The 9,175-nt window shown below is 45.0% G+C and overlaps 1 long non-coding RNA gene across 1 annotated transcript; it reads right to left on the bottom strand.

The window, feature by feature from the left end:
• Window positions 1-3,198: 3,198 nt before the first annotated feature.
• LOC141575255 (uncharacterized) lies at window positions 3,199-8,504 on the bottom strand. The gene is made up of 2 exons (XR_012502706.1): window positions 8,026-8,504; window positions 3,199-5,103 (listed from the first exon to the last, which is right to left on the bottom strand). It is a non-coding gene; the product is annotated as an uncharacterized LOC141575255 (long non-coding RNA).
• Between the last annotated feature and the right edge of the window lie 671 nt (window positions 8,505-9,175).

Raw genomic sequence — 9,175 nt, 5'->3', positions numbered from 1 at the left:
AATATGATAATATATTTTAGGTGTAACTTTCTTAATCATGTGGTCCAACCTAATTCCCACCCACCCTAATCCAAGTGGGTCTTAAGGAGCTTATTAAAAGTTGCCGAGTTCCATCCCTAGTAATTCTGATCCAGGTAGGTCTGGTTGGTATCTTTCAATCAGATCAAGCGCTCCAGGTGAGCCTGGCACAGGGATACCCTTGGACCACACAGGGCATATTCTCATTTCTCAATTTCACTCTGTCATTTGGAATTTCTAAAGGCCACAGATGACAGGGCGATATGATGTGGTCACAAGACTGAGACAACAGGAGCCACTTCATGCAGCCAGACGGACAGGCCCATGACACATGCATCCTCCCTGCTCGGAACGTCCCGCCTCATTCACTGGGGAAGGTATCAGGACGCAGTCTCGGGATGGCGGAGGCTGACATGACTCTTATGTTTTTCACAATCTGGAAGCATTGGCTGTTGGAAACACAGGATCTGATTTGAAAGGGAAGAAATGTGTCTCTCAGAAGAGAAATAAAAACAAACAAATAAACAGACAGACAAGTACAGATTGTAATTAGTTTGTAGCAAAATAATTAGTGACAAAACCGCCTCCGGGCAGGAGCTGGAGCAAACCTCTTCATTCCTGTGTTGAGGCACTGACCCCACTAAACGCTTATTATCCATTGTTTTTCCAGGAGCCTCACTAATACTGCACTGCCGAGACCTCGGGGACCCACGATAGCTATTTCCCCACAATTTACAGGGAGAATGGAACCCAGTTGCTTGGGAGATTAATTAACTTGTCAAACAATTAAGCAGACAGGCTGTAATCGAGGTTTCCATTTCATAATTGATTTATCGCTTTGTAGCTTCTTGAATCCCAGAGCTCAGAATGGAGGGACTGCTGTGCAGAGAAAACCTTCCAGAGAATGGCAGGAGGCGGGGGGAGGGCAGGAGATGAGGTCCTCCCGGTCCTGCACGGATGGCGAGGTCCAGCCTGGCTTCTGCCCGGCCTTCAGACACGGTGAGGATTTCATTTTCTGCCTTCCGGTAGCACCGCCAGGAGGGTTCCTTTTATGGCCTCAGAGCCTCGGTGGATCCGGTATTGTTTGGAGAGGCAAAGGCTTGGAGGAATGTCCACGGGGAACACCTACGGTTCCAGAGCCACCCTCCTCTGTGATGAAAGCAACTAAAGAAATGTCACACATTATTAATTCATCCTGAGGCTGCGGCTGGAGCCTGCCTTCGCTGTGTTTTCAACGAGACATCAGGGCTTCTTCCTGGGATGCTGCAGCCCCTGATGGCATCGGCTCGGAGCTGTGGTGTGCAGCCGAGTGCTGGCTGTTTCCCAGCGTTGGTGTGTGTCGCATCACTGGGGAGCTTGTCAGGCAGGCTGTCTCTGGTCCCAACCCAAAGATCTGGCCTTAGGAGATCTGAGGTGGGGCTTTGTCATCTACCTGTTGGCCAGATTTCGCAGGTGATTCTATTGTAGATCGCCAGAGAGTTAGGGTTTAGATCAGACGAGACTCCTAGACTGCAGCCTTGATTTGGGACCTTTGCCACCAGGTGTCCTAGCAGAGCCCAGGAGAGCATCCATACTCCTTTCTTTGTCTCCCTGGATCTTTCCATGCAGTTGGACACCAGTGTGGGGTCCCTGGGAGCCCGGCACCATCTGGCTTGAACTCTTTAGGGATGCTGCAGTTTACCTGGATCAAAAGGCGGGAGGAAAAGTTCATTCTGCTCTTTTGGATTTCCTTCTCGGTGCTTGTGGATGGGTTTGTGCACACACATGTATTTCAGTTGCATTTGCATGCATTTTTGTTTCATTCATTATTTCCTTAGAACCCCAACTATTTGCTCAGACAAAGCATTCTATACATACCCTTTCCCCCCAACTTTGCCCTTGTTCTCACTTCCTTCCCAGCCTGACAGCTAGCCACGGCCCTAGACTTCCTAAAGCAAATGTGCCCTGTCATCAGTTCTCTGAAGTCCTGCAAATTGTCATCAACCTAAAGCCTCAAGCTTCAGTGATAAGCTTAGGAAACTGGGCTTCATTGAGGGAGCTTTCCCCATGTCCTGTGTCCTATGTCCTATGTCTGTGTCCTATCTCCTATGTCTGTGTCCTATGCCCTATGTCCTATGTCTTATGTCTGTGTTCTGTGTCCTATGTCTGTGTCCATGTCCTATGTCTGTGTCCTATGAAGAAGCTCAAACCACGTGCGGAGTTCAAAAGCATTTCTTTCTGCACCACAGAACAAGAGTAACTTTTATTTATTTATTTCCTTCAAAGCAAGTGGCTTTTCAATAAAGCATCACAGGTATTGTGGAAGCCTCCTCCTCCTCCCAGTCTTTACGCTCCTCGCCCTCTCCCCTGCAACAACCGTTATCCCAAAGCCGCTGATGCGCAGCGTATTTGTCTCCACCGTATTTGTTCATGCGTATCTCCTATGTATATGTATCCATAAGCAACTCCATGCACTGTTTTCTGAATTGTTTTCTAAGTTGTCTCTAGTTTATACTAATGGTATGCTGTGTCATTTGGTGATCTTAATTATTGCTTTCTGCCCTAAACATTATATTTTTAAGATGTATCCTTTCTTGCCCCTTGTAGGTCAAGCCCATTTCTCTTCGCTGTCATAGAGCATCCCTTCATCTGAGAACGCTGTTTCTCTCTTCAGGTCCCCTGTGTTGTGGCCATGCCTTCAGCATCGAATGTGATAATCTGGGGACTGCCACTGTTTCAGTTTTCTCCATGGGCATGCATGCCAGGGCTGCTTCTGGATAAATACCCAGAGGAGGACTTGCTGAGTCTTAGACTACGTGCATTTTGAATTAGGTTTGAGCAGACAGTGACAAATTTTTTCTACTCAGTGCTCGTAACGATATATAAGGATGTGAGCGCTACCTTTTCCTATGTCCCCACCAAAATGTAGTATTGTCAAACGATGTAAATGTCTGCAAACACAGTTTCAGTCTCCTACCCAACTAGGGTTGGGAGGGAATCAGACTATTCCTTTTACAAAATTTTCCTAGAAGGACCTAGGCTTAAGGGGTCAACCCACACAATAAAGAAGCGGGATGAATTTAAACCTAGGGAATTCAGGTCTGCAAGAATGTGTTCTAAAAAACACAATAGAACTGCATTTATTGAGCTCTCCTGAAAAAGCATACAAAGCAGTTAAAAAAAAAGAGCAGACAAACCAAATTAGAGTCTATTTTTAATTGTTGCAGTTTACACCAATGAAAAATGAAAATAAATTATAGGTTGCTAGGTCTCCATCCTCTTCCAGATCCTTTGACTTTGGATGTATGTGAGGTGTCATTACAAGCCGAGCATCCTAGTAAGGTCATCTGTAGACGGTGCCTCTCTTCTGGGCTTTGCTGAAACTGTAAACACTCGGTTACGCATCGCCAGTTGTCTCGCTTTCATTTTTAGGTTGCTTAACCAATTTCCCAGCACTCTCCCCCCACACAGACTTTATTTTCCTTTCATTGAACATGCAAAGATAAACTTGAGGCCAGTCCTCATTTGAATTATTTTGCCGTCCGCACTTGAGAAGCCTGTATTAATGAGGACTTGGAGGAGCTGAATAATTGATGCATGTGTATTTCTGAGCTTAATTATCAGCCAGACAAATTCTCTCCTTTCTTTTCATTTTGTGTTTATAGACACTGTCTTCATGGCTGCTCTGAAGGTCGCACAGCCAGAGTAGTTGCAGGAACGCTTAGGATGGAGGGCTCACCCGATCATCTTGTCCCCCAGAGTCCAGACCAATAATGTCCATATGGGTAATCTGGATAAAATTTAACTAGTTATTGATCCTTTTTGGTGAAAAAAACACGAGTCCAGTGCAAAACTGGTGAGAATGCTGTCTTTCTCCTCCAAGTGTTCACAACTTAGTAGGTGCGACAGAGCACGTGTAAATAGCTCATGCCAGCAAGGTAGTTCCTGAATGAATAGTGAACCGGGAGACCATTAACAAAATCACCACTCAGACTACCCTCCCTTCTTTGAAGAGGAGAATCTGAACTTGAAGCCTGTGAAAGCACTTTGTAACACGCAGAGCGCTAAGTCAATGTAGAACAATACGTCTCCACCGAGAGGTGAGGTTAAGATGCAAACTATCAGCCCCTGCTCCCCGCAAAACACCTGACTTCGAATCTCTAGCTGGGGCCTGCCAATCTGCATTTTCAGCCGGTTTCTCTGGACCAGTCTTCCTCTCGCTTTACTTGCGTCAGAACCTCCTGGAGGACCAGGGAAAACACAGGCTTCTGGGTCCCAGCACACTGTTCGAATTCAGTGCTCTGGGCTGAAGCTTTCGAATCTGCATTTTTAATAAAAGTTCTCAGATGCCGCTGCTGTGGCTGACCCAGGGTTTGTACTTCGAGTATCACTCCCTGAGCGATTCTTATGAACAGTAACATTTAAAAACTACTTATCATTACCGAAGACATTATTTGCTTTAGATTGTGTTACCCAAAAATGAGGTTATGAAAAGAAAAAAAAATAGCAAGAGGAAAGAAACTAGTAGGAGTGAAGAAAAATATGACAGTCTAACAACCAGTTTGCAAATGAGGCAGAATTCTCACCATCCTTGGATTTTACTGAGGAAGGAAGACGTACTTGCTTGGTTTCGAAAATAGTTCCAGCCTGATGGGAGCCTTCAAACATACAATAACAACTTGTAAGTGACAGAAACATAGACATACACCAGAGGCTTGCTGTATAAGCCTCCTTTGGAGGAGTAATTCCATTGAAAAAGCCCTGTGATCTTGTTATAGAGTTTGTACATGGATGTCTCTTGGACAATGGATCTGTGTAAATGGAATTTCACACTGGAGTCTTGTTGCAGCGAGGTTCCAGTCTTTATGCTCTTCCAGCTCTGGAAATAAGATCTTATTCTAAGCATGGGTGCTGTGGATTGAGGGACCCAGTGGAGATTACTGGAATGACACTACTTACAGCCACTAATTTGAAAGATGTATCACGTTAGGGCTGGAAGGGATCACAGAGATGATCTGGTCCATTATTTTATGGATTGAGATGCAGAAACTGACAAGGAAGGTAACTCATTCAAGGTCAAGGGAGAATTTCCAAATTCCTGGACACCTGAGAAAGACAATTGAGGAAGGTGAGGCATAAGGTTTGGCAAAAGAATGAAGACAAACCCAGAAAAGGCAGCGTGAAGGTGACAGATGAGTAGAAGGGGGCAGACCTGCTTGGCGGTGGGAATGGCCTGTATTATGTGGATAAAAGAGGAAGGAAGGGATAAAGAAAAATGAGGCAGAGAGAGAGAGAAGTTGAGAAAGAGCAGTGATGTTCTCAGCATGCAATCATTTCACAGATTTAAACTAAACAAAAAACTTAGAGTTGGGGAATTGGAAATTATTGGCTGACAATATCAGAATCTGTCTGTATTACAAATTCAGATTCCCTGGCCTCCACGTACCAGGAGTCTTCCATTTCCACACCCACCATATGATTCTTACACAAGTAAAGTTCTGAACTCCTGCTGTAGTTCATTCAATAAAGACTCCATTTCTCCTCTCCTTGCTTATTTCCCAGAAAAGGCATCATCTCCGTTAGCAGCCTGAGCTGGTCTCTCAGCTTCACTTTGGATGCCCCCAGGGACAGGCAGCTCATTCTCTCTGTTTGCGTATATGCTGCCTTGGGGTAAGTGGTCCTCATGCACTGAAGGGGAGGATGCCACAGGGGTTGAGAGCCGATGTGCCACTCCAGAGGGAAGCTAGGGGGTTCCTGACATCCCTTGGGCCCCTGAGTTCCCAAATCTGTCTCATGATTTCTTTAACTATCACCTGAAGAGAATGGCAGATCCCACCTCACAGGGCTGTTTTGGAGAGTTAGTTAACACATGTAAAGCATTTAGAATGGTAGCTGGCATGTGGGAACAGCCAGGGCTGGCTGTGCTCAGAAGGGCCCTTTGTTTTCTTTAATGCTTTGCTGTCCCCATCTTGAATTTCTTAATCATTTTTGAACAGAGGCCTCGTGTTTTCCTTTTGCACCGGGCCCTGCAAACTGTGTAGCCGGGCCTAAGAGACCAATACATGGTAACACTTATAATTTGGCACAGTTGCTCTAACATTTTGAAAAGTTTAAATCATTAATTTTTTTTTTTTTTAAATCTTGGCTCCAGGACCATGTGTCATGGGCGTGGGAGGCCTTGGGTCTCTCCCTCACCCAGAGCTCAGGCTTATACTTCCCAGGGTAGGAGGGTCTCTCTGAGTTCCAGCCCTGAATGGGGGTTCCCCAGCCCCGGCACGCACTGCCCCTGCTCTTGGTCCTCGCTGTCCCGTTGAACTTGATTCTCTTCTGCCATCCTGCTCAGTCCCTGCATGAACCGCTCCTGTGTCTAGGGCAGCCTCGTTTCAGTTCCTTTTCAGACAGAATCTCATATTGAGACATTGATTCCAGAGCACAGGGGTGTCCCTGGGAGGCCAGGTCTCTAATAATTTTCAATAATAATCATAAACTGCCAGCTACAGGCCTTCTTACGTACTTTGAGGAACTTGCCTTGAACTTGGATCACCAGCCTAGCCTCTTAGCATAGTAATTTTGTTTTTGGAGTCCTGTTTCCACTCTCTACAAGGCCCACCCCAATATATATTCTTGCTTCCAATCTCAGAAGCCAGTTTTGGGAGAACAGATCCTTCTCTCCCAGCATCTTTTGATGAGAATTAATCCACATTCTTCCTAGGGAACATGTTTTGCACACCAGGATTCTCAGAGGTAGACTTGGTAAAGATGGCCAAAGGCACATGAAAAGATGCTCAATGTTGCCCATTATTAGAGAAATGCAAATCAAAACTACCATGAGATATCATCTCAAACCGGTCAGAAAGGCCATCATTAAAAAGTCTACAAAAAAATAAATCCTGGAGAGGGTATGGAGAAAAGGGACCCCTCCTGCACTGTGGGTGGGAATGTAAATTGGTACAGCCACTATGGAAAACAGTATGGAGTTTCCTTAAAAAACTAAAAATAAAGTTACCAAATGATCCAGCAATCCCACTCCTGGGCATACATATCTGCAGAAAACTCTTAATTCGAGAAGACACCTGCACCCCAATGTTCACAGCAGAACTATTTACAATAGCCAAGACATGGAAGCAACCTAAATGTCCACCAACAGATGATTGGATAAAGAAGTTGTGGTGTATATACACAATGGAATATTACCCAGCCACTAAAAAAAAGAATAAAATAATGCCATTTGCAGTAACATGGATGGACCTAGAGATTATCATAACAGATGAAGTGAGTCAAGTAGAGAGAGACAAATATCATATGACATCTCTTGTATGTGGCATCTAAAAAATTACATAAATGAACTTATTTACAAAACAGAGATAGACTCACAGACATAGAAAACAAACTTACGGTTACCAAGGGGGAAGAGAGTGGGGAGGGATAAATTGGGAGTTTGGGATTTGCGGATACTAACTACTATATATAAAATAGATAAACAACAGGCCTTACTGTATAACACAGGGAACTATATCCAGTATCTTGTAATAAACTACAATAGAAAAGAATTTTAAAAAAAGAGATAGACATGATAGAGAAGAGGAAGTTTTCATTATACCTTGATCCCAAGACAGTGTTGCCCTACGTTTGTTTAACCAATACGCCCCCTCGGTTAACGCTTTGTAAGGCAAAGAAGTCACTTCTATTCAGCCCAAATCCTTCTCCCCATAATAACTCTCACCCTTGAATCTGTCCCAACTTCTGGCTGAATTCTTCTTTGACTTGAGTCTCCTTCAAGAACTCAAAGGCATTGTGTGTTCAGGACACTCCAGATCTGCCCAGATGACAGAGTGGTAAGTGGCCAAATGAGCCAATGCCCCGAGGGGTCCCTCCACCCATGATGTGCTTTGAAAGCAGTTCTCAGAGGAAGCGAAGTCAAACACTGAACATTCCTTCCTGACCTTGAGCCCTCTCCCTTCACTGAGCTCCAGACAGCCCACCCTTCTCCAGGAAACATTCTGCCCCCTCCCTGGGTCGGTTTCCTACCGTCTTCCTGGTTTTCTGCCGCTCGCTGAGGTGGCCATCACCATTCACAGAGACTGCATCTGGATGACGTGTGTGCTCTCAGAAGTGCTAGCTGTGTTTCAGGTGGAGGAGGGTTTGGGGAGAAAATGTGCTTGATTTTCATTTATTTTTAATCATAAACAGCTTGAAATGAGCGTGCCAGGGAGTCTGATTTCATCCCTCTAGAGGGAGCCAGGCTTTCAGAACCTTTAGGTGGCCACTGTCAGTTCCAGCCTGCGTTTAATATCTTGGGAAAGCAGGCAGAGCCCACAGGACAAAGCTGATCCCAAAGGCACTTCTGAGACTCTTTCTTCTTACATCTGAGCTAGCACCAGCCATTCAGTGGAATCTAGTTAAAAATAAATAAAAGCTACACACTTTTCTTTTCCTGTGAATAAGATAAGGTGATACTGCCTAGCACTGACCCACCTTGCAGCGGTGTGCTGAGTGCCACCCTCCCTGTGACTGCCTTCCTCCTTCACTAGGACACTCTTCAGGGGACTTTCCAAATCCTCTTCATCTCCTTTACCCAGAAAGGCAGCTTTACTCCGCCTGCTCATAGCATGGAAATTCCCTTAGGGTCCGGAGTTCCTGCCTACGCCGTCTGGTTGTTGGACTGCAGACTGTGCCTCTAATTTTTATTCAAGAGGTGCCACAAATGAAGCTGGGCAGGGAGAGAAAGTAGGCTAAAAGGAGAATCTTACTCTTCTTTCTGTCACTTGCTAATGAGGAGGTTTACACTCAAGGGCTATTCATTCTGAAAGGACTCGAGGAATCATAACGACTTCATAAATCTCTTTGTTGGAGAAAGAGAAAACAAGAGAGTGAGTGTGTAAAGGAGACTCTGAGACAAGATCTTTACTTTCCGTTGTACATTGTAAGCCCCTGAAAAGCTGGAACGTGAACGGAGTCTTGCTTTCCTTCTATGATCATATTTGTCGATTTCTTGTATGTTTCTTCTTCTGACAGCAATGACTCTTTTTCGTGCATGGTCTTTTTAGGGGTACAGTGCCTAGCACTTTCCTTTAGGAAATGCCCGTGCAAGATTACATGAGCACATTTCTTAGCCTGTCAGATATAGCCCAAGGATGTGGGTCACAGACCTACGAAAGTAGCAGGCATCTGACCAAAT

This window comes from Camelus bactrianus, chromosome 27 (assembly GCF_048773025.1).
Source record: "Camelus bactrianus isolate YW-2024 breed Bactrian camel chromosome 27, ASM4877302v1, whole genome shotgun sequence".
NCBI lineage: Eukaryota > Metazoa > Chordata > Mammalia > Artiodactyla > Camelidae > Camelus > Camelus bactrianus.
This window is presented reverse-complemented; position numbering and strand designations above follow the sequence as displayed.